The sequence below is a fragment of the Cornus florida genome, unplaced genomic scaffold (assembly GCF_030987335.1).
Source record: "Cornus florida cultivar Cherokee Brave unplaced genomic scaffold, ASM3098733v1 CherokeeBrave_3.0.0_Hap2_Chr02, whole genome shotgun sequence".
Taxonomy (NCBI): Eukaryota; Viridiplantae; Streptophyta; class Magnoliopsida; order Cornales; family Cornaceae; genus Cornus; species Cornus florida.
The window spans coordinates 109,559,993-109,587,064 of record NW_026775572.1 but is presented as its reverse complement, the minus strand read 5'-3'; the positions used below and the strand labels follow the sequence as shown (position 1 = coordinate 109,587,064).

General features: G+C 36.7%; 1 pseudogene; it reads left to right on the top strand.

The window, feature by feature from the left end:
• LOC132295544 (protein NRT1/ PTR FAMILY 3.1-like) overlaps positions 1-16,953 on the top strand; it is a 38,958-nt pseudogene extending 22,005 nt beyond the window's left edge.
• The last annotated feature ends 10,119 nt before the right edge of the window (positions 16,954-27,072 follow it).

Here is a 27,072-nt window from a genome sequence, read left to right as displayed (position 1 = left end):
ACTCCTTGAAACTAAGATTGGAACCTAGGAGGCACGGACACGCCTAAAAAGGCAAAGAATCCGTGTTGGACACGGATACGCATCGGACACGCCAAAAAACGTGTTTGGATATTTTTTATTTTTTTGAATATTCGGGCACGGCATGGACACGCCGTGGACACGCGTCGGACACACCATATATATTCGGACACGGCAAACTTTCAGGCGACATCTCCGGCGAGCCGAGCCGAGCTACCATGCCGAGCCATATTATGTGCTAAGCCGCCTAAGCCAATCCAAGCCGAGTAGAGCCAAATTTTTGAGCTAAGCCGAGTCGAGCCAGTTCCTTAGCCGAGCCGAGCCGAGCCAAATTTTGTTTTTTTGGTTGTTTCAAGTCATTTTTAGGCCGATTTTGACCGTTCAGAAACCCGTTCTTAGCTAAACGGACCGTTCCAGACGCAACCGCGAAGTCTATTTTTTCAAATTCAGCTACGATTTGTCAGAATCAAGCACCCAAAGTGGTAAAGCAAATCCGATGGCATCCTCCAACAATTTCTTCTAGCCCCAGCTTCTGCGTTTAGACAAAGACAGCTACGAGAATTGGTGTATTCAAATGAGAGTTATCCTTGGCTCACAAGACTTGCAGGATTTGATTGAAAATGGATATGATGAACCAGCTTCAAACATAGTTGTTAAAGGCGCACCAGGCGTGCGCCTCGGGCGCCAGGCGCATCAAGGCGCAGCTTCTGCGCCTTGAGTATGGTGAGGTGAGCCTTTGTCTTCTTCCTTTAATTTTTGCCTTTTAAACATTTGTTGTATTCAGAATTTCAGACTTCACAATCTTCTTCTTATATAATAAATTCTGATGTGATAAAGTAACTTTAAATGGTGGGTGGTCCCTACCACTACCACCAAAAAAGTTAAAAGACCAGTCCAAATAAAAAAGTAAAGGAACCCAAATTAGGCTCAATTGTTGTACGAAATATTTGGGAGCTATGGGTCTCTTTGTCAAGCTCTCTCACTCTCCGGCAAGCTCTCTCTCCGGCGAGCTCTCTCTCCGGCAACTAGGTAACCATTTATTCTCTTCTTCTTCTTCTCTGTTTTTTTTTTTTTTTTTTTTCCTTCTTTCTTCTCTGATTTCTTTTTTCCTTCTTCTTCTTCTTCTCTATTTTTTTTTTCCCTTCTTTCTTCTCTGTTTTTCTTTTTTCCCTTCTATTCTTGCTTTTCTCTCTGTCTGTCTTCTTCTCTGGCAACCAGCGTCTTCTTCTTCTTCTTTTCTATTTTTTTTTATTTTGTCTTTCTTCTCTGTTTTTTTTTTTTCCCCTTCTTTCTTCTCTGTTTTTTTCCCCCCTTCTTTCTTCTCTGTTTTTTTTTGTTCCTTCTTCTTCTCTGTTTTTCTTTTTTCCTTCTGCTCTTGCTTTTCTCTTTTTTAATTATTTATTTATTTTAGCTATCAATTATCAACATGCCTGTTAGTTTTTCATCTGGAGTGTGGCCTGTGAAATGCTGCTATTTTAGGCTTTTTAGCTATGAAAATGCATGCCTGTAACGCCTGTTATTGTTTCCTAATGTTGCTATTTTAGCTATGAAAATGCATGCCTGCTATTGTTTCCTTTGGACTGTGACCTGTGAATGCCTTTTTTTTTTTTTCTTTTTTCTTTGCTGTGAAAATGCCTGTTGCACTTTTTAAGTGATGATCAAGATGGTGCTATGTTTATTGATGATGAGGATGATCCGATGATATTTAGATCCTTTGGTGTTCTTCTTAGGAGTTAGGATGAACTGATGAAGTGAACATTTCTATGTTTGTTTTACTTTTTATTTAATTAGTTCATTTTTGCATCTTTATGTTAGTAATTACTATGTTACTATGTTGACTATTGAACACCAATATTTGGTTTAGTTTGCTTTTGCATCTTTATGTTAGCATGTTGATTATTAAACTTATGTATTTGGTTTACATGATTTTGCATCTTTATTGGATGTTATTTTTTATTTTTTTTTTCTCAACTTGCGCATCGCTTCAGTCGGGCGCGCGCCTCGCCTTGCGCCTTGCGCCTCAGGCTCCAAGGCACCTTTGCGCCTTAGTGCGCCTTGAGCCTTTAACAACTATGGCTTCAAAAAAGGAACTAGATGACTTAAGCGAAGCCCAGAAGGCAGCGCTCAAAGAAGCCAGAAAGAAAGACAAGAAGGCGTTATATCTGCTTTATCGAAGTGTCGATGAAGCAAGTTTTAAAAAGATCTCCGCCGTCAACACCTCCAAGCAAGCATGGGAAATCCTTTGCAAAGCACATTGAGGGATTGAAAAAACAATCAAAGTTCGACTCCAAGTTCCAAGGGGTGAATTTGAATTGTTGCACATGAAAGACGAGTCAATTTCTGAATACTTCACCAGAACATTGACTATTGTTAATCAGATTAGAAGATATGGAGATAAGATCGAAGATGTTCGTGTGCCCGAAAAGATTATGCGATCTCTCAACTCAAAATTTGAGCACGTTGTTGTTGCTATTGAAGAATTAAAGGATCTTAATGCAATGACAGTAGACGAGCTAATGGCCACACTAGAAATCCACGAACAAAGAATCAATAAAAAAGTTCACCTTAAGTTCCCTGGATCAAGCTCTTTAATCAAAGCTTACAATCAATGAAAATAGAGAAGAGCAATGGGGAACCTCACAAAGAGGACAAGGAAGAAGCTGAGGCCGAGGCCGTGGCTATCAAGGACGAGGTGCTGGATTCAGAGGCGGTGGTAGAAGAAATAATAATCAAGGCAGAAGAAGTCAGCCATCAAGAGGAAGATCTAGAGGCAGAGGAAGCACCTTCAATAATCGCCAAAGTTATGACCAAAGTAATGTGCAATGTTATAACCGCAACAAATATGGCTTCGTTTAAAGACAGAAGACTTCGTTTAAAGACACCTGAAGAAGCTTGGAGTTCATACAAACCAAGCGTTAATCATTTCAGAATTTTTGGGTGTATTGCCTACACCAAAATCCCAGAAGCCAGAAGAACCAAGCTTGATGACAAAGGACAAAAATGTATCTTTGTCGGTTATGGTAACAGAACAATGGGATATAAGCTGTTTAATCCCATCACCAAAGAAGCTATTATGAGTAGAGACATAATTTTTGAAGAAGATGAAGCTTGGAATTGGGATCAGGACCAAACAGTTAAAAATATAGAGCTCGTTCTTGAAGAAGATAAAGAAAATGCAGCAAGAGAAGTTGTAACGGTGCCACAGATTCTTCCATACCGATCTCCCGTACCTTCTAGAAATGATCCCTCATTATCATCGTCAGAGGAGAGTTCAAGTGAAAGACCCAGAAAAATGAGAATCCTTGGGGAAATATATGAAGCTACTGAAATGGAGGAAGATCAGAATTTGTTATGTTTATTTCTGGATAGTGATCCTGTTAGCTTCACAGAAGCTATCCAAGAGAATAAATGGAAGACGGCCATGGATGAAGAAATCAAAGCTATAGAGAAAAATGATACATGGGAGCTATCTAGTCTACCAAAAGGTCATAAACCTATTGGAGTGAAATGGGTCTACAAGACAAAGAAAAATGAAAAAGGTGAAGTTCAGAGATATAAAGCACACCTCGTAGCAAAGGGCTACAAACAAAGAAAAGGATTAGATTATGGTGAAGTGTTTGCTCCTGTTGCCCAACTAGAGACAATCAGACTAATGATATCTGTTGCTACCCAGAATAGATGGAAGCTTTACCAACTCGACGTAAAGTCAGCATTTCTGAATGGATTTTTGGAAGAAGAAATCTATATTGAACAACCGTTGGGATACGTAAAAGTCGGGCATGAAGACAAGGTGTACAGGTTGAAGAAAGCCCTCTATGGGCTAAAGTAAGCTCCACGTGCATGGAATACAAGAATTGATAAGTATTTTCAGGATAATGGATTTGAGAAATGTCCATACGAGCATGCTGTATACATGAAGAAAGATGCAAAAGGAGGCGTACTATTTGCATGTCTGTACGTTGATGATTTAATCTTCACAGGTAATAACCCAGCTATGTTGGCATTCAAAAAGAACATGATTCGAGAATTCGAAATGACAGACATTGGTCTAATGGCACACTTCCTTGGAATAGAAGTGATACAAAGAGATAAGGGAATTTTTATCTCCCAAAGTAGATATGCAAAGGAGATCCTCAAGAAGTTCAAAATGGAATCATGCAATTTGGTATTAACCCCAGTAGAAAGCGGACTGGAACTCAGAAAGAATGAAGATGGAGGAAATGTTGATCCAACATACTTTAAAAATTTAGTTGGAACTTTACGATACCTGACTTGTACCAGACCTGATATACTCTATGGAGTTGGATTGATTAACAGATATATGGAAGAACTAGATCAATCACAACTAGATGCTGCAAAGAGGATACTCCGCTACATCAAAGGCACAATCAATGATGGTTTGGTATATACCTCAGCTGATGAGCTTAGTCTTACTGGCTATTCAGATAGTGATTGGGGTAGAGATTTAGAGGAAAGAAAAAACACAACTGAATTTGTCTTTTTCATGGGAAATACATCGTTCACATGGTTATCCAAGAAGCAACCCATAGTGACCCTATCTTCATGTGAAGCTGAGTACGTAGCACCCAGCTCAACTGTGTGTCATGGTATTTGGTTGAGAAATGTGCTGAAACACTTGGGATTTCCACAAGAAAATCCTACGGAGATTTACATGGATAATCGTTCGGCAATTGCTCTAGCGAAGAATCCAGTATTTCATGAACGAAGTAAGCATATCGACACACGTTATCATTCCATCAAGGAGCATAGCACACCATTCCAAATACTTTAGTACTCTTAAAAAAAAGTATATTGGATTGGATCATATTTTTGAAATGTGATCCGATCTGATCTTTACGAATTACTTATTTATAAACAGCCATCAATCCGATGGATTAAAAAGCCAATCCAGTCCACAGATCGGATTGGACTCACAGATTTGCGGATTTAATGGACAGCCCTAGTTTCGGTTAAAGTAATTGTCTAGTGTATTACATTCCTTTCTTGATACTTGCTCTTGTACTTGATAAACAAGGTTTAATATTATTATTATTTTTTGATGCCTCGAGTTAGCATCAATTCAAAACTACTAAACTCTAAAATTGTATTCAATCACCAACACTGCATTGATTAAGTTTCAATTTCAGACATTTGACACTAACCATCACCTCTAGGTTAATTAATTTAGCAACCAAATTGATTTGTTATATGTAAATTGATAGCCCATTTGACACTAACCATCACATTATCAAAGTGCTTACAATAATACAGCAGTAGGGATGAGCTTAAAAGGTGTACCAACTTTAGTTTGTGGTTCTTCAATGCTTCTCATAGATGCTAGGGAATAAACCAAATCACACATTTAGGTCATAGGCTCTAAGCACTTCTGAAATAGGGATGGACTAAGAACCTCTTACAAAAAATGGTAATAGTATGCCTATATATGTTGGGTATGTAAGTCATGTATCAACTTTAAAGAAGTGCTTATTTCTGACTTCTAATAAAACACTTCTATTTTGAAGCTCATCTCAAACGAAACCAAGAGAGAATTTTGTGTCCGTTGCTTTCATAGTGACCAGAGAGAATTTAGTATTCTGAAGCTCATCTCAAAAAAAAAAAAAAGAAGTGCAGAGAACTTGTGAAGATATGGACCATGTAAGTGTCATTCTCTCATCTAAATTAACTCTTTGATTTTTTAACGTGATTATTGCTCTTTTCTTTCACATATTTGGACCAAATGTAGCAATATTTTTCTGTCAATCTTAACTTTTCACTCTGTAATCTTAAACTTACCTTTGAAATTGCTGCTTCAATTACATATCTATGTACTTAAATTCTTAAGTGAGTTTATAATGATGATCATGTTTGTGATCAATCTTTGGGTTATATATGGAGATCTTATAGGCTTAAGTCAAAGTTTTGTTTTTTCTCTCTTAGACCAAATATATATATATATATATATATATATATATATATATATATATTATAATGACAAGTACTAAATGATGCAATGGGCTTTTGTGGGGGTTGATTGGTAGCACAGTGAGAAGCTTAAAGAGAGGAATGGTATGCCAAGTTGAATTGCACATTTTATTGATACATATGTATGCTTAAGCCTGAAGTAGTACTATTTTTAAAAGCATCTTAATCTATTTCTAAGCTTTTATGTTATTCTATAAATCCCTTCAATTTAATTTGACAAATATTGAACTATATATCTATATATATATATAATTATAGAAGTGGAGTCAATGTTAGTGCCTCAGAAAATAAGTGAACTGTATGAATGTGGATCAGCCACACATTTTTTTAATGTAGTTCTGTCGTATGAATTCAGGATGAAATTATAGAGGTACCGGAACTCAATGAACAAAATATTGAGGCACTGGAGATCATAGAAGACATAATTGAAGAGATAATTGAAACAATTGCACAGGCCCAAGAACTCAGCCAAGAAATCATAGAAATAGAGGAAATTGATGAAGTCAGAGAAGAAATTACCCAAGAAATCGGCCAAGAAATAGTAGAAATAGAGGAAAATGATGAAGTTAGAGAAGAAATTACAGAATAAATAGCTCCAAAGAAAAAGGGTGGATTAATCACTATGCCCTTCATTTTTGGTAATCATTTATATAAGTTTGATAACAATAACAAGAAGTTTCTTTCTCCAAATGTTGTTTTTAAAATGATGGCATTGTTTAATTTGTGCAGCAATTGATGCATCAGTGAAGTTTGCTATGCTAGTTCTTAAAGTAAATGTGATTATTCACTTAATCAAGCAGCTTCTGATGCCGATTACCAAAGCATTCAACACCTTCACCATTTTTGATATCCTTACAAGCTTGACACCATTGATCGGGGGCTTCGTGGCCGACGCAGGTGTAGAACGGTTCTGGACCATAATAATTTCCTCCATAATGTACTTAATGGTAAGACACACACTCTCTCTCTCTATGTGAATAAAGAAACTAACAGAGTAGTGCTTTAATTTGAATGTGTTTTTTATTCTGTAATTTTTAGATATAACTATGTTCAATTGAAAATAGCAGAGCTTTTGAATTAAAAAAATAGCTCTACTTGGCTCAATGCCCTACCACTGGACAGTTTGAACTGTTGACAAACCGTTATTTGATTTTCCTTAAGCTAATCGCCATAATAATAATTAAGTAAGTAACATAACAAAAAAAAGAAAAAAAAAATACATGTATAATTGGAGCATACCCCAAGGCCCGAACATTAGAGGCCAAGCAAGGCCAAAGGGCACAAGTCAAAAACAAAACAAGAAATAGATCCCAAAGATCCAAGACAAAAGTCCAATTGCTCATTTGAAACTAACCTAACAAAACCTAAGACCATAGCCCAGTCAGATGAAAACAAAACGCACTAACTGAACCATAAACCTGAGCTGGAGAATCAACAAACCCGAAAGCATACTATATAATGGTGGTTATGGTGGTGGTGAAGGTGGTTAAGGCGCTAAGGTGTTGGAAAGTGATGGTTCGAAGAAGGAGCTGGGAAGGTTCCATTCAGTGGTAATGGTTTCTACATATGGACTTCTACATTTCTTAACCATGAACAGCTTCAATGGGACGGCATTGATCACTGAATTCAAAGTTTATAACGAAGGTAAGGATTTGTTTCAAAAAATTTATGTTGTTCCTTTCCCTCCACACATAGATGATGCCCAAATGAGGAAGTCATTCCAACAATTAGGGCTTGTGTAAAAATCCACACTTATTTTATATCCCATTTCTTATAGTTTTAGAGTAAGAGCATTGATGGAAGAGGTGCTCATGACTCTCTGCTACATTGAGACACAGTGCACACACATTTGGCTGCGTTGTGAAATAAAGAGGGTTTATCTCGAGTCAATAACTTCTCTCGTATTGCTAAATATTGGCAGAAAGAATGTTTGGGTATATAATTGCTGAACCACACCAGTTTGTGCCAGTGCTTGGAGGGTAGAGGTTGTGAAATGGCTTTGAGGGTATGCTTGAGTGTATATCTTTGTGGGTGATGGTGTCCATTGGATGAAATCATTGGAGTTAATGTTTGGGGCAGGTAGGTTTGAGTTGTCACAGAGACAAGGTTAGAGAGAGATTATTTAAGAGTAGAGAAGATACTTCCATATATTTGTTGATCATCATTCCCTGTCTATGAGCAGCAGATTTAGATAATACCTGGTAAAGGGGGCCACATGGGAGTCAATTGTCAAAGAAGACCATACTTGTAGCTCCATTGTTGATCTTGTGCTTGACTAAATGTTGACCAAGGTGCCTATTTTGTAACAATTTTCTCTAGAACCATGAACTATCATTTAGTATACTGATATCCCAAATGTTTTGTTTGATGAGATGCTTTAGAGTCGATTCCTTTGAGATGCTATTTGACTCATTTGAGCAAAGTGTCCACAGGTGCCTTAGAATAGATGCCTTGTTCCACTGTGGGATGTCATAGATGCCAAGACCTCCAGCCTGTTTTGGGATGCAGACCTGATTCCGTACAACCTTAGCTCTAAATTTGGCTACATAAATCTCTGTAGTATTTGAGCAATTTGGTCACACACTTTAGCAGGCAGCATCAGTAAATTTATCCAGAAGGTATGAATGCTGAAGAGAGTAGCTTGAATCAGTTGTAGTCTCCCTGCAAAAGAAAGTGCTCTAGCTGTCCAATTTGTCACTCTTGATAGCATTCTATCAATGAGTGCTTGGAAGTCACTAGTAATTAGTCTTGAAGTAATTAGGGGTAGCCCAAGGTACCTAATTGGGAGGGTACAACATGGAAACTGGAATAAGCTGCAAATGGCATTTGGGATGGCAGTAGGTACCCCACTAAAGAAAAGATGACTTTTGTTTGGATTAGGGGAGAGATCAAAGAGCATGCTAAAGGTATCAATGGACTTTTTAATAATCTGTGTAGACCTGAAATCACCATGACAGAACATAAAGATGTCATCAACATATGAAAGGTGAGAGAGTTTGGTATCCTTACACCTCCAATGGTATTTAAAATAATTTTTAGAAGAGGCGAGCTGCTTAGTTATGGATGATAGAACATCCATAGCTATGATAAAGAGAGGTAGGCGGATAGAGGATCCCCCTATCTACCATTAAAAAAACCACAGGGTTCTTCATCGACAGACACAGAGAAGGAGGCAGTTGAGATACAAGATCTGATCCAAGAAATGAAAATGGGAGGAAAGTGCATTGACTTAAGGACATTAAGAATGAATTTCCAATGGCGACAGTCATAAGCTTTATGTAGGTCAACCTTGTGTGTCCATCTAGGAGGATAAAGGTCCTCATGATACCCTCTTAACAGTTCTTGGGCCAATATGATGTTGTCCACAATTTTCCTACCTTTAATAGAGGCATTTTGTGCTTTGTCAATAATGGTAGGCAGAATGGGCTTTAACTTGTTAGCAAGGAGCTTTGAAATTCTTTTTTACAAGACATTACAACAAGATATATAGGTCTATAATCAGAGGGTGAAGTGGGATTAGGAAGATGGAAATCATATCTATAGGTTTACTCGATGATTGTGGCAGATTTATTGGGTCTTCATTATAGGCTTATGTTTAGGCTTTTGCTTAGGGATTTGATTTTTATTCTCTTTCCATTTTTGTAATTTTCCACTTGTATATAATTTTCCATTCACTATAGTAACAACCAATGGTGAGAAAACATGAGAAATATCAGAAAGAAGAGATGTGTTACCTGTCATGTGATCGGATGCCCCTGAATCAATGATCCAAGGAGTAGAAGATGAAGCATGGAGACACGTATTACCTGAAGTAACGATAGTAGCGGTGGAGGAGGGCTGATTTGCACGCTTATGCTTTACCAGAGAATCATATTCGGCTTTGGAGAGAATGACTTGTTCATTCGCAGGAGTGGGAGTAGTCTCCTCCAAAACTGAAGCTTGATTAGTCCAAGCTGGCTTGCCATGAAGAGCCCAGCAAAAGTCAACGGAGTGATTGTTTTGGCCACAATGAGTATAATTCTTGCTGTCGCAACCCCCTCTGCCGCCACGAGTACCACGGCCTGCGTTGGAAGGACCTCTGACCCTCGTCCTCCACGGAAAGTATCATGTTGTTCAGTAAGAACAACAAGAGCATAATGGTTGTCCTTCTCAATCACAAGGATATAAATAGATGCTCTTCGAACTCAAGCAAAAGTCTCACTTGCTGTGGGTATCTCCTTGCCAGACAAAATTTGCGAACTGATCGAAGCGAGTTCGGGTTTAAGTCTAATAAAAATTTTGCCACCTGAAACTCCTCCCTGTGTTGTTTTTGTTGTTCTATGTTTGTAGTCAATGGTTAGTAGACATTCAATTCTTCCCACACGCCCTTCAGTTCTGAGTAATAATCTTCAACTGAACGATCTCCCTGCTGGAGATTGAAAATATCCTGATACAACTGATAAATACGAGAGATATTCTTCTCTAAATAATACATGTCCCTGAGATTTTCCCAAATATCTTTGGCAGATTCTAGGAATGACACGCTGTTGAAGATCTCAGGCTCCAAGCTGTTCCATAACCAAGTAATAATATAAGCATCTTCTTTCTCCCAAGCCTCAATAATCTTTTTATCACTGGTGGGTTTGGTTGATTTAACATATGACAGTTTTCCTCGAGCCTGTAAGAACACCTCTATGGCTCGAGACCATTGAAGGTAGTTCAAGCCTTTCAGTTTGGTGCTGGTGATTGACCCAAGAAGATAGGATTCCTTAGTATCCATCACAAGAGCTGCCGAACAAATGAGATATAGTAGTGAGCGGGAGCCAAGATAAGAGAACCAAGATCTAGCCGAGATGAACCCGAAAGAAATTATAGAGGAGAGAGCCGAGGAGGGATCTGAGAGAGATTGCCGAGACAAGAATTGAGATCACTGAGGAGAGATTGCCGAGAAGAGATTGTTGAGAGAAAGCTGAGATGGAATCAAGATCAGAGAGTCTGAATAAGATTAAAGAAAAAAAAAATTTAAAGAGGGATCGATTTCTGCTCTGATACCATGTTGAAAGAGAGAGAGAGAGAGAGAGGGAGAGAGAGAGAGAAAGAGAATATATGAAAACGTATATATTATTGAGTGAGTAATACAATAATACAATGGTGTTTATATAGGATAGGCTACGGGAGTAGGTGAGTGGAGAACAAGTAAACCCTATACATGGTAATTCTATATATGACAATGAGGGGTAGGTGACAACTCATACAATACTAACTGTAAACGTGCGACAACTCATACAATACTGTACAACATACTTCAACCTAACTTTCTTTCTAAAACATTCTTAAAATCCCCAAGTGCCTTACTTATTTATAAAAAATATCATGGCATGTCCCCGCCGTGTCCGAAATCCGAATATATATGGCGTGTCCGCCGTATCCGAATATTCAAAATAATTAAAAATATCCAGACACGTTTTTTGGCGTGTCTGACACATGTCCGACTCATATCCGTGTCCAACACGGATTCTTTGCCTTTTTAGGCATGTCCGTGCCTCCTAGGTTCCAATCTTAGTTTCAAGGAGTCCAACACAATTAAGATGATTTTCCATCAAAAAGTTTTTAATTTCTCTCTGTCTTGAGGAATTGTTCACCGCTCACATTCCAAGCAGCAAAAATTGTTACTTTGTTGGGGTTTGTAGGTCCTCAAAGAACCGTTTATAAGCCTTTTTGGATGCAGACTGAGCTGCCTTAGCAACTCTTCTAGCATTATTTCTCAATTACTTTCTCTCCTTAGGAGTGATTCTAGGATTAGGTCTTGACTGACCATGAAGTGCAGTACAATCATTCTCAGAAACAGTGATGTCAAAGGAGCTTTTCCATTTGAAGTTTTAATGGTGATTTGGCCCTCCTTAGATGCATGGCAAAACAGGACACTGAATCTATTAGAGGACTGGGATGATGAAGATTTAGAGGATAAGCACTTGTTTGAAATAACATGGTGGTGGAGGAGAATCATTGGATGTAATCATTGCCCCACTAGCACATGTCGTTCGGTGCTGGAATGGGATCCGGGGTTAGATGGTGAGGTTTGAGGAACTGGGAGTGGTGGAATAGGTTGAAGAGGGTTCCACTCACAGGTCATGGCTGTGCTAAGCACAGCTACATCAGATGTGTCCTTCTGTCGGAAAGAAGTATTGTTAAGCACGGGTAGGTCCATACCATCAGAACCAGATGTGGCCTTATGGTGGGAGGATGGATTCTCAAGGTTTGCTAGTGTGCCATTGACAATATCAAGAGCAGGGGACTTCTTTTTTACCCGAGTCCACTGCCTCAGAGGTTGTCCCTTATTTGGTTGTTGAATTGGCACCCAACATTTGGTAGATTTATGGCATTTTGAATCTGGATGACCAAAACAATTGAATATTGTGTAAGACTGTGGTTTCCATTGGTATGTAACATCAATATTGATGAACTTATCCTTGCTCACTTTCAATAAGACAGAATCACTCAGCTCCTGAGATGCTTTTACCTCAATGCAAATCCTAGCATAGGAAAGTCTTTTTTAGGTCTCAGTCATTTTGATCAGTAGAGAGTGGTGTGTCAATGGCACTAACAATACTGCTTAGGCCTTTGTTAGTCCAGTATTCCAGTGGAATGTTTTGAAATTTAATCCATAAAGGGATGCAATTGTAGGAGTCCTTAGTAAGCTGCATGTTGTGATGCCATTGCTTTAGGACAAGAGGTCTGTTAGAGAAGGTCCATGGACCCTCATCTAACACATGCCTGCAATCACTTTCATTTCTAAAATTGAAAATTAAAAAGCCTGATGCAATTCCAACTGTGTCCACTAGGCCTTTTGAAGTCCATAGATTTTTAGCAATGGTACTGACCAATTTAAAATGAAGATTCTTTTGGAGAAAGAAGCCAATAAGGCAGCTTTTTCATTCCAGAGTGCCTTCAGTTTTAGTACATGGTGGTGGATCCACATAAGTCCTTCCATTATTGGTAACTGGCTGAAGAAATTCAAAATGGAGTTTGGAAGGGGCTGCAACATGAGACCAGAGAGGGCGCGTAAGGGTGGTACAGGAAAGGGATGGGCGTGATGTGTCAGGAGGTGTGATCAGAGATGGTGGCAGAGAGTCCTGCTGGGTAGGTGGTAAGGCTGGGTGAGACATACCAAGCCCCCATGGTGGTTGGGTGTCTCGAGATTTGGGAAAGAAAGGTTGTTCACAATGGGAAGGGGTCAGTCAGAGAGAGCCTTTCATGAGGAGGATGCAGCAGTAGTGAAGCATGAACACATTCAGTGTTAAGTGGTGGAAAATCATGATTCCTTGATCCTACCAGAGGATCAGGGGAGGGGAAGAGATGATGTGGAACCATGGGACTGAGTGAGATCATGTGCAGTAGGATAATGAGAATTTTAAGTGTCTTATAAATGAGAGATTACCTTCAAAAGCTTGTCAATTTCTTTTTGCAGCTCAATAGGATGCTTGAAATCTTTATAGATCTGAATCTGTCCTCAAAAGAAGTTTAACCTGGTTCCTTAAGCTCTTGGCCTCTTCAACTTGGTTCACAGCTCTCTTCAGCTCCAATCCATGGTCCACATCTGGTTGGAATTGCTTGAGTCTCCTGTTGAGCAACAAATTATCCCTTTGAAGGACATCATCAAATTTCTCAAAAACAGAGAGTTCACGTGTAAGGGCATTCATCCTAGCATTATATTGCAAAGCCAAGGACACTTCATTGTTCTCATCCCCAGACCCCTCAGCATTGTCAACGAGGTCATTACAATATAGGTCAGATGAGGTTTGAAAATGTAGGAGCATTATTTTACTAATGTATTATACTTGTCCATTAGTAAAATAAAATAATAAATAAATAAATAAAAATATCATGACTTGAACAAAGAACAAGAAATTTTACTAATGGACAAGTATAATACACAACAATGCACACAAGTATTTGGACACTTTACAACGCACCCACACAAAAGCTTTGTATAGAAGTTGCACACACCAGGACTCACTCAATCACACTTATTCACAGAATGTCACTTGGTGTTTCTCTACCCAAATCTCTTATTTATACTAGGTCTCAACGACTTACAAAGTCGATTGGATTGGTCTTCAATATAATATCCTACAGAGAAGTTTCGTAGAGGGAGACTTCTAGAAAGAGAGAAGGAGATAATTTGTGGAACTTTCTACTAACAGAGAAGTCAGTGTCAACTTCAACAAACTAACCAAGAGAAAACAGAGAGATGGTTAGTTTACCTCATGGGAGAATTCAAATGAGTACATAAATGAATAGTGGACAAAATACGTTGTATATACAGTAGTCGATTCATCATCTGTATTTTAGAAAGTCCTCTAAAATATTTTCACATGTCACTGATGCATGTGGTAGGTTATTTGCATATGCATTCAGTGCTTATGAATCAAAATATGATTTTTATTTTTTATGGTACAATCAAATATAAATTATCAAAACAATTGTGCAAATTAATGCATGCGTACATTTATATTAGCGAACCAAATTGTTGTCAAATTATTGAGCTTCTATTTGTTGTTTGAATATAAAATTTAACTCTTACCATATTTATGTGTAATCAGGGAATGATATGTTTAATTTCATCATTAACACTACCGGGATGGAGGCAGGCCAATTTTGGCCAATTGGCAACTATTGACATCTCTCTCCTACTGACTGCTTTGGGGTCTGGTGGAATTCGGGCTTGCGTGGTACCATTTGGGGCAGATCAGTTTGAAGAAACAGACCCTCAAGAAAAGACTAAGACGGGGAACTTCTTCAATTGGTACTACTTCTTCATGGGGTTACCTACCGTGTTAGCAACAATAGAAGTGGTGTATGTTCAACACAATTTTGGACGGGCATGGGGATTTGGAGTCCCTACCATAGCAGTGTTATTATCCGTCATTGCCTTCATTTCCGGATATCCTTTGTACCGAAAACTAGACCCCGTAGGGAGCCCGTATACACGGTTATTGAAAGTCTCCTTTGCTGCAATAAGGAAAAGAAGTCTAACCATGGTTTTGGATCCTAGAGGGTTGTATGAGAATGAGGAGCTTGATGCTTCTATAGCTGGCAATCGGAGGCTTCTTCACACTCAACACATGCAGTAAGTCCCTCTGCCTTTCTCTGTTTGTTTTGTGTAGACGTTATGAAGTACACTGGACATATGAGAATATGGGGTAGATATTGCGTGAATTGAAACTCAAAGATAGTACTTTCAATAACGAATGACTTTCTTACTCTTTGGGAAAACTTATAAATTTTGGATCTCTTCACTTCAAGGAAATTCTGAAAGGCAATATGAAGTTATTTTTAAAATCAACAATTTAAAGTTTATTAATTTTTTTTTTTTTTAATGTAATTTCGTATTTAATATGAACTGACTTATTAATAACATTAGTCAATTACATTTGGCAAAAACATGTGTATGGTAGAATTCAGAGTGATGAAGACCACTGTATCCTTTGTCATCATGATCGTTATATGAGAGAGTCCTTATGATTCAGCCATTTCCCTCTATGTAGATAACTAGATGTGTGAGAATGGACTAGTAAGACTACCATTCCAAGTATTCTTGCTTGTTCGAAAAGGAAAATTATGAATTATATGTTCCTCATATTCATAATTCTAAGCCTTGTACAAGGTCATTTCATAATTATAAGCACTCTGGTCCTTCATTAGATTATCCCCACTCCACCTGTACTAGAAGAATTAACTTTGACATCTTATATCAATCACTTTTGTTTTAGTCATTGCATTGGTTTATCAGTTTGTTGAACTGTCAAACCACCTGGTATTTAGTACATTTATATTGTAAAGCTTGGTTCAAATTGTCATTGGTTAAAAATGATCGAATTTTCTTCTCAAAAATAAAAAATTTATTTGAAGATAAAATTGGTGACTAATAAATGTTAGGTGAGTTTAATTTTTGCTCGTGGTGTGCTGCAGATTTCTTGATAAGGCAGCCATTGTCACTGAAGAAGACAACCTCGGCTAAACACCTTCCACAGAGTTGAAGAACTGAAAACATTTATTCGAATGGGACAGATATGGCAGCTGGAATCATCCTCAGTGCAGCCTATGCCCAACAAATCACATTCTCAGACAAACAAGCCCTCACCATGGATAGACACCTAACAAGGTCATTTCAAATTCCTGAAGGCTCCATGACCATCTTCACAGTCACCTCCATGCTTGTCATAGTAATCTTCTATGTCTGTGTGTTCGTCCCTATTATCCGCTGATTCACGGGTGTAGACCGGGGCATCTCCTTCCTGGTGCGGATGGGTATTGGCTGTTTCATTTCAATACTAGCCACCCTAGTTGCTGGCTTCATTGAAGTGAAGCGTAAACATGCCACAATTTCCATCACTGTCTTCTGGCTCGTGCCATAGTCCGCCCTTCATGGCATCTCTGAGGCCTTCATGCTTATTGGATATCTTGAGTTCTTGTATGACCAGGCACCGGATAGCTTGAGGAATACTGCTTTGGGGTTGTTTTCGATAGCCAATGCAGCTGGGGGTGTCACTAGTGCACAAGTTTAGTGCTGGTCCGGGTGGTTCAAATTGGCTTCCCCATGATGACTTGAATAAAGGGAAGTTAGAATACTTTTACTGGTTGATAACATTGCTGCAGCTTGTGAATCTTGTTTATTACATATGCTGCCCAATGTTCCATACCTTCAAGCCATTGAGACGGGCCAGTCTTTGAGGGAAGACAGTGGTGGTCAGGGAAGAGGTTGATTCTGTTCATTTTACTGTTCCCACCTCCTCTCAAGAGACTATTCAAGATGGAGGCTTGCACGAATTGAAGAGTTGAACACACAAGACATTTGAGTCATTTTCAAAAATCTTAATGCCTTTATGTTTTGTTATTATTTTATTAAGATGCATATATTGATACTATATTTTTTTATTATTATTTTTTAATCATTGATAAAAATTTCACATACATCACTCACACACTCATAGTTTACTATGTAAAATGTGAACATGGGTATTTGCTAAACCATTCAAAAACATGTTAAATGTGAACATATGTATTTGGGTCGTGCTCTATAGCCTCTATTCCTTCACAGAAGTCACCCATTTGCCACCATGCACCCACGTGCACTGCGAACCCGTGTTTCTTTCTGCAGCTTTGCCACCGTGCACTGCAACCCTCTCTTTCTCCACGCCTCATTCGTCAAATTTGAATACGTTCATAATTCAACATCAATTAAATATCACTCCAACCTTGGCCTAATAAATATTTAAACAATAATATTAGATGTTTGGTACAGAAATAGTGTATTGAAAACTTGCTATGGACAACTTTTTCATTCATTTCGGCCGCATTCACATTTATTCTCCTTATATATATATTCATATATATATGACGTTTTTTGGTATATATGCTTGTAAAGATTCCACTATTACCAAACAAAAAAAAAAAAAAAAATTTATTTCCGAAATAGTAATGGTACAATTGTAATTTTTGTGCCATTCCAATATTACATAATGCTACAAGGACTCTTGTAAGTATATCAGATTTTTCTAAAATATTTTATGTCATTGATTAATACATTATATTAATATTTTTTTTGATGACTCGCATTCAATTAGGAGCGGTTATTAGTTTTTTTCTAAAACAATACTTTCAACAAATGAGCAAAATATTCCCTGAACCAAAAAAAATCATCAAATCACTCGTAGTACTTTCAAAAGTGAGCACTTTGCCTCCTCCGGTCATCGAAATCCACTTTCCGTCAATATGATCATGCACGTGACTGACTCTCTATAATTAATTCCAAAAATACCCTCCAAGATGACCATTATGCCCTCACTCCCTATATAAAGCATTTTGCTTATTTTTTACCCCAATCAAACCCAATTGCCCAACTGTCTCTCCATTGCTCATCATTGTCTCTTTGCTCTCTCCCCAAGTATATATATATATATATATATATAATGTTATAGTAAATATGAACATATTGTTACTACGTACTATTTTTAAATATTCATATTGATTCCGGATTTCCCCCCTAATAGTATAGCGTAGCTTGAGAGCTCTGATTCATCAATGAGAATCAATAACATGAAAAGCAGCAAAAATAAAATAAAATAAAATAAAAGACAAACTCATTTGAGGATATTAACATTTAACAGTGAACAAAAAATTAAAATAAAGTGAACTAAATACGCCAAAATCTAAATAATAATAATAATAATTTAATTTTTAAATTCTCTAATTTATTCTCTCCCTCCCTAGACTTGAACACAAGGTCAAGTGGGTTCAAGCCATAAGTCAAGTGGTTTGAGCCACTTAGACCATAATCTAATTTCACCGAGCCATATTAAAATTTGTCTGAACCATTTAATTCGAATTGCACTCAATTCAGCATTTATATAGTATAGATGCATTTTTGAATCCGAGAGAGTATTACAAAGAGGAGGTCCGCCGTATTCACGAGTTTGTAGTACTGCTACTGGTGGAAGTTGTGATACCGCCGAATTTCCACGTGTAGGTTGGCCAGTCCCAAATCCGAAAGCCTGGGGATATCAAAACAATTGAGTAATAAATGAACACAGAATACAATAAGGAATAAAAACAGAATAAATAATAATGATGAAAGAAAACTAAATTAATAAATATAATAATAATAATTGATACAAAAATCCAGATGATAAAATAATGAATCTATAACATCCAACCCGGTCGGGAATCTGAATATCGTGGATCCCTAATAAATCTCATACGGGAAACAACGCCTAAGTCTACTGAGCAATAAATACATGGACTAAGTCAATTGAGTGAAGATGAACTCCTATGTCAACGACACTGGAAGAATGATGATGACTGATTTCTGATCTACACGAACAACCTCTACGCCTGGTACTCACAAGGACCTAAAAAATATTACAACAAAGGTTGGTCAAAACTCACGAATAAGTCTTTTTCATTACAACCTAAACAGAGACCCGATGAATGATACAATCCTAACCAACCCATGCAATATTTACATAGTTGATAACTATTTATATATACACACTAAAGTCTCTCACTGGACTAAGACAGACTTAACCAAATAGTGAGTATCTCATGCAAAGTGTATACAAGGTGGTCACGAGTCCTCCTTTTACCAGGGCATACACATCCCTATATCCAGCTACCCATCTCAACCGGCAATATATGCCTTAGTCCTAACTACTGATCACGAGACCTCAAGCTCGTATTATGGTATATATAATAACGATATATATACCTAGCCATATCTGGACAATGGCACACCAAAAATAAACTACCATAACCATATTATGACAATGGTTCGGGAACATATAAAATAATATAGCCATATCCTAACAATTGCCTGTCATCTATATTCTGACAATGGCATGACATAGAACCTGTGACGACCCTGATTTTTCAATCTAGTGCGTCTTGTAATAACCCAAAGTTTGACCCGATAACGGATCCTGAATGCAAAAGCAGAAATAGAAACCAAGTCTCTAGAGGGTACAATACATCTCTAAGACGCCAAAGCAACCTTCCACGAGATCACGGAACTCAACGAGAATGAAAATGGAAGCTAGGGTTGAAAATAGGCCAAGTATGCCCCCCAAGGGCAAAATAGTCCTTTCACACTAAAAAGGAAGTCTCTAGGGATGCACGTCATCCCTAAGACACTATTGTGACTTTCCATGAAGCCACGGAACACAAAGAGACAACATGCGGGAGCGATATTTTAAAAACGAATAAGTTTAACCTTAGGGGCAAACTGATAATTCCTAGAAAGATATAGGTGCTATTGAGTACACCATTGGATAGATGGCAAAAAAATAACAAATTTGGACTCAAAAATCACTTGATTTGGAGTCCGGACGAAGAAGAACTGCCAAAAACAAAATCGGAGTCGTCGCGGCCAAGGGAAGGCACCCAGGGTGCCCCCACGCGCGCGCCCCTGTGCACGCAGCTGGGCTGTTGACAGCAGCAACCCCATTTTGCTGATTTTCCAGAACAGTGTACTTTTTCGGACCCTTTAACGACTTTTTTTGGAAAACCTCAAAGAAGAAACCTCTCTTAAAATCATGTTTTCTAGCTGACCATGTCAAAAGAATTTTATTTTTGATGTAAAATCCCCAAAATGCCCTTATGCTCAAGTTTGACAAAAAGCCTAAAATGGAATTTGCTTTAAGTGTTCAAATGGCCGAATATGAAGTTGTGTGCTAAAACGATTGTGTACGCAAACGTAATAAGTGTTTTAAAGCATACGAGGATGATCTGTGACTCCCAAATATGCCCGATGCAAAATACGACCTATCAAACTTAAAATTTGCCTAAAATGACCTTTAAATGAAAAACATGAAACTAAAAATACATAGATACTTTCAAAAGACCGTTTGGACATTGGCCACACTTCATGCATATTAAATAAGTCTTAATGAGTGTGCTCGTGCACACTTTGCACCATCTGAATTGAAAATGACAATTTAAAACTTCATATTTTCTTATTTTTCAATAATTACATATGAAATCAAAAATACTTAAAGGAATCAGCTTAAAAGTAAATGGCCATTGGCCTCATTACATACATGTTAAATATACCCTAAGAGTGTATCTAAGTACACTTTACATATTACAAGGCAAAAACGACATATTGAACCTAGCTAAGTATTACAACTTTATAAATGAAACTTAAACATGCTAACACTTGCATGTGAACAAAAATACATCAAAAGTGCTGCAAATTAACAGGACAACCTATTGTACATCCTGAAACCACATTGCCTTACTTGAAACAAGTCGCATTCAGCGGGGTGAGTAACTTACATTACTCGTAGGGAATGAGCATGCATACATCTAAAGTTGTACAAGTTTAATAAGTTAATATAATTTGATGCATGTGGTTCATGCCACCTAGCATCTATGTTCAAAGTGAGACCAAAGGAACATCTTAAACTACCTTAAAGCATTTATATCATAAACCACAATATTTATGCAATTAAACGATATAGGAGCATACGACACAACATAACAAGATATAGATTATCAAAGTTATCAACTTGTAATCTAAAATGCGAAAACAACAAAATAATATAACTTAACATAATTGGAACTTCCAATACAACACAATAAGATATAGATTATCAAAGTTATCAATTTGAAGTCTAAAATGCGAAAACAACTAAATGATATAACTTAACATAATTGGAACTTCCAATACAACGCAATAAGATATAGATTATCAAAGTTATCAATTTGAAGTCTAAAATGCGAAAACAACAAAATGATATAACTTAACATAATTGGAACTTCCAATACAACGCAATAAGATATAGATTATCAAAGTTATCAACTTGAAATCTAAAATGTAAAAACAACTAAATGATATAACTTAACATAATTGGAACTTCCAATACAACGCAATAAGATATAGATTGTCAAAGTCATCAACTTGAAATTTAAAATGCGAAAAACAACAAAATGATACAATTTAGCATAATTGGAACCTCCAATACAACGCGACAAGATATAAATTCTCAAAGTTCTCAACTTGAAATCTAAAATGCGTAAACAACTAAATGATACAATTTAACAACATTGGAACCCCCAATACGACAAATAAGGTTACAAATACTCAATGCACTTAGCCAAATACCATGCACAACCAAGTCATTGAAAAACACACAAGACGTGCCCTAGGCCCTCAAGCTACAATGGCATACAAAATGTCGAATTTTCAGTGTGCGATTCGTTACACGCACAAGGCATATAAATGTCGAATCTTCCGTGTGCGATTCATTACACGTTATAACAATATTATCAATATTGGAAACTTAATCTCATGAATATAAGACAAGTCCAAAATCATGATTTAAACATACAATCAACGTGAAATAGATGATTAAATCATTAATGCAACAAAAATGGAAATTAATTAAATAAAATAATTAATTTTCCTAGATTTCAAATCTCATCCAAATATTTCCTAATTAATATATGTCAAATTTCATAGCATGGTCATTACATATATCAAGTCAAATAATTATTTAAATGAATAGAATACTTAAATAAAAATTAATTAAACTAATTAATTAATTTCTCTATATTTCATACCAACTTCAAATAACTTCAAATAATTATATATCAAAGACTATATCATAGTCAATGCATATATCAACTCAAAACTTAATTATATCCTTGGAACAATTAAATGGAATTTAATTAAAATGAAATAATTAAATCTCTAGATTTTAAAACAACTCAAAATGATTCCAATTTAATATATGCTAAGGAACAAGTCAAGGGCATCACATATATAAAGTTAAAAACATAATTACATCAATGGAACCATTAAATAGATTTTAATTAATTCATTTAATTAAAATATCTAGATTTCAAACTCAACCAAATATTCTCAAATTAATATATATCAAAGAACATGTCATGGCCTAATTTAATATCATATTACAAGTTAATTCAACATTAGATACAACTATCTAAACTAAATTTTATACAGATAAAATAATTAAATAAAGATTTCAAAACTCATCCAAATATTCTCAATTTAATATATGTCAAAGAACATGTGAATGCCTAATTTAATATCATGTTACAAGTTAATTCTACACTAGATACAACTATGTGAATTAAATTTCATACAAAGAAAATAATTAAAAAAAATTCTAGATTATATACCAAGACATGCATACATGTTATATAAGCATCAAAAACATGTAATACACCAAGATTTAAATCCTATAACATCCCCTACCTCATTTTGAGATGAAATCTCAAAAGACACCAAAATTAAACTTCTCCGAATCTGATGATACTTCGGGGTTACGATGGGGACAACGTGGGGAACAACTATCCTCCATGCGACAACACCAAAATCCAAACTCGAACTCAAAACCCGAACTCAAAAATGGTCGAAATCGGATTCTAAAAGAGGGGAAATGACGAGGCCGTCATTTCCTGCAGAATTTCCTTCAAACATAGGCTGCCAGGTTCGCGCTTTAATCTGCAGAATTTCCTGCACAACAACCTGAATTTCAACTGACCATAACTTCCTCATTTTAAATCCAAATTGAGCGATTTTTGAGTCTAAATTGATTAGCTCGAAACAAGCTTTCCAATGATATGAATTTCAGCCTTAGATTCTAAATGTACAAAAAGTTATGACCCTGTAAACATAGGCTGCTACTTGAAAAGTAGAATATTGGTAGTTTTAATATTTCTTGAAATGGGAAGTTTTGTACTTGATTTTCTAAATGTTATTAAGCATTGTTTATGTTGTTATGTGGTAAAAGTGAGTTAGAAAGCATGTTTCCTATGTTATGCAACCATGGATTAGTTAACCTGTTATTTCAACATGCTAGTGTGTGGATTAAAATGCAATACCATGATATTGTATATGAGTTGAGATTTCCATATTTATTTCATTACTTGTATATCATGTTATACAAATGTACATGCATCTTACATAAGTATGGGGATGATGTTGGAATAAAAGGGAAAGTGAAAATGTTTCATTAAATGGTTTTGAAAACCGGATAACAGGGAGGTGCCTTGTATCCATAAGTTTCAAAAAGGGAATTGAATCAATGATTTCAAAACCGTATAAGGAGTTGCCTTGTCTGTGCAGTTAATGGGAATCTAGAGGAGACGTAGGGAGTGGCTTTACGCGTAGTTGTGTTACTAGAGCCCCAAAATGATCACAAGGTGTGGCCTTGGATCAGGGATAGATGACCGTGGCCTTGGATCAGGGATAGATGACCAACTCTCTTCTCGTGGTACTGGGAAGCAGCCCTGGGCAAATTACATTAACTTTTTGTGATGGAAATGGGATTTTGGGAAAGTGAGAAGTGTCAGTGGCATTACCATCAGCATTTGCATTGCATGGCACTTCATTTTATTATCATATATGACATCAATTGTTTCCCGAGTTTATATGATCCCATTATCCTTTATCTGTTCTTTGTTTGGATTCACGGAGGTATTAAGGAGTGCGCTTTAAGTAATTACCGCTGAGCTGTGGTTGCCCATTTCTATTTTATTCACATCTTTTTAGGTCATGGCATGGATGGTATAGAGGGTGTTCCTCCTCAACTGTAGACAGAGTCGAGGCTGGTGTTGTTGTGTTATATTCCGCATAATAGTCTATGTTTTGTATTATATTTCTTTTGAATATTTTTGGCATGTAATAAATGTTATTTCGAACTTTAAAACTTTAAAGTTGTAATATTTGCATCTTATCTATTTATTTTCAGTCTTGTTTTGTAAAGGGAAATAGATAGGTGGATGTGTGGTTGAGATGGGTTACAGGGATATTCTTGATTTTGAGACTGTGATTATTTGTGTGTTGTGTTCACAATCCGGACTACGGTTAAGGGGTTGACAAATAAGGTCATGCGGGAGGACTACCTTATTGCGGCGGAAGACCGTCGTCTTGCTGCGGAAGATCATCGGGTTGCTCAAGAAGAAAGGCTTGAAACTAGATCCCTCCTCAATGCACTCCTTACCCGTTTCCCTCTTAGCCCCTAGCCAGCTTAACCCGTTCTTGCCTCTGTTTTGTGTTTCCATTTTATGGTTATTCTTGTTTCTAGGTTCCTTTTATATTATGTGTTATCCTTTTATTGAACTTTGGGAATCTGTTCTTGATCTAGCTTGTTAGGTTGGGCATTTTGGCGCTACACTCTCACCTATAAAATGTCAACCTCGTTTTCAATAAAAATTCCTTCTTTTGTTTTTAGTGCTTGTTGAATGCATGTGTTTCATTTTTCATTATTATTTCTGTCCTTAGTGTCTTTTCCCATCTGTTTCTATCAGTGTTCTTTTTACAGGTTATTTATTCCAAGTTTGGGGGCATTACTTTTGCAATTCGCATGGTGGCATGTTTTTCCAACGCCGCTGAATTTCTCCTTCGTTTGGTATAATTGCTCTTTGTACCCTCTTTATTTTTTATTTCCAATTCCATTCTTTGTCTTCCCACATTGAGGACAATGTGACATTCAAGTTTGGGGGCATATTTTGGTATTGTATTTTTGTTTGCATGTGCTAACTTGTTCATGTAAGTTAAAAAATTAATTTTTGGGAAGCAATGATCTTGTAATCTTGGAACTTGTTGGGGATTGAAGCATGTGTTTAATACTTGTGTATAGAGGTAAATGATAATTTTTAAATAAGGAAAAAAAAAATTTGAAATGATCATGTGGAGTCAAACCGGTTTGTATAAATGTTTCAAATAGATTTTCGTCGGATTTCATTCTCTTCTATGCTTCATACTTCACAGATGCACACCGGAAACTTAATTGTGAGTCATGCAACCCAATTTACCTTGACCTTGACTCAGTTGATTTGAATTGATAACCCTAATGAATGGATATCTTCGGCATTGAATCTCTTAAAAAAAAAAAAAAAGGTAAGTTGAATAAGGAAAATGACAAGTTTAAGTTCGTAGCCTTGCTAACTCGAGTTATTAAGCCTTTGGAGTGTCCTTACACTTAGCACCCTAAAGCCATCCGGTTTGGGAGTTGTTGGCCTAACACTTGCTACGTGGGTTAGTTAGAAACCTTAAGGAACTTAGGCATTGTATGGTCATTCACAAAAATAAAAATAAATAAATATGGATAGTTTGAGTTCGTAGCTTTACTAATTCGAGTTATTAAGCTTTTGGAGTGTCCTTACACTTAGCACCCTAAAGCCATCTAGTTTGGGAGTTGCTGACCTAACACTTGCTACATAGGTTAGTTAGAAAGCTTAAGGGATTTCGATATTACACGACCATAATATGTAAAAAAAAAAAAAAAAAAAAAAAAAAAAAAAAAAAAAAAAAAAAAAGGGGCAACAAAAGTTATATTTTGAATAAATTAATGCCTTAGAGACCTCATTTAAAAGGAAAATTCAATGATTTGAAGACTTGTATTCTTGAAATGAGAAAAAGAAGGTAAAAACCACATATTGGGAATCCGGTTCACTTTTAATGAAGCTAGAGATGATTTCTTTTATAGATATGACAATTGAAATATTTATATAGATTATGATGTTGATGCATGAGAATTGAAATATGTTTAGCCATTTTGTTATATCAAGGCTTCATATACACAAGGTAGTCTTCATAATGATTCCATCCCCAATGTTCTCTGTGATCTAAGTTGCATTTGAGCTTTGTGCATCTTCTTCAGCACTTGAAAATTCCAACCATGTTTTGAAAGAAGGGTCAGATTATATGCTTCCATATCACAAAACCACAACCCTACCTCCTTCTTACTAAAACATAGTAAGTCCTATTTTGCCCAATGAATAGGCCCTCCATCTTTCTTTTTCCTCCACCAAAATGATCAAAAATACTTCATCAGCACTTGACAAAGAGTATTTGGCAGCCGGAAACATGTCATGACATATGTCGAGATGGCACTTAAAACCGCCTTAATTAACACTTCTTTTCCACCTGTAGAGAGCATTTTTGCTTTCTACGATGCCAACCGATCTTGTACCTTTTGAGCAACAAACTTAAAAACATCCTTCCTGGAACGTCCAATAATCACTGGCAAACCCAAATATCGAGCTTGTAATCCTTCTTCTGTAATGCCCAGCAGACGACATAATTATTGCTTTAAAACCTCATTTGCATTTTTAGAGAAAAAGACAGCTGATTTCGAGTAGTTAATCAGCTGACCCGATGCGTTTGCATATGACTGTAGGATTCTTTTAAGCGAGAACACCTCAGTATATTTTGCTTTACAAAAAATGATTGAGTCATCCGTAAAAAACAAGTGTGATAATTGAGGGGCTCCACGACAAATCCGTAACCCTGACAAAATTTTTGCCTGCATAGCTCAGTGAAAAGTGTGAGACAAACTCTCTGCGCATAAAATAAATTAATAGGGAGACAATGGGTCACCTTGTCTTAAGTTCCTGGAAGGCTTAAACAAACCCACAAGCCGGCCATTCAAAACAACAGAATATGAGACAGAAGTAATGCATGCCTTTAACATAGTAACCCATTTAGAATTTAAACCCATTTTTGTGAGTAATTTAAAAAGAAAAGGCCATTCTAGGTGGTCATATGCTTTGCTCATATCTAGC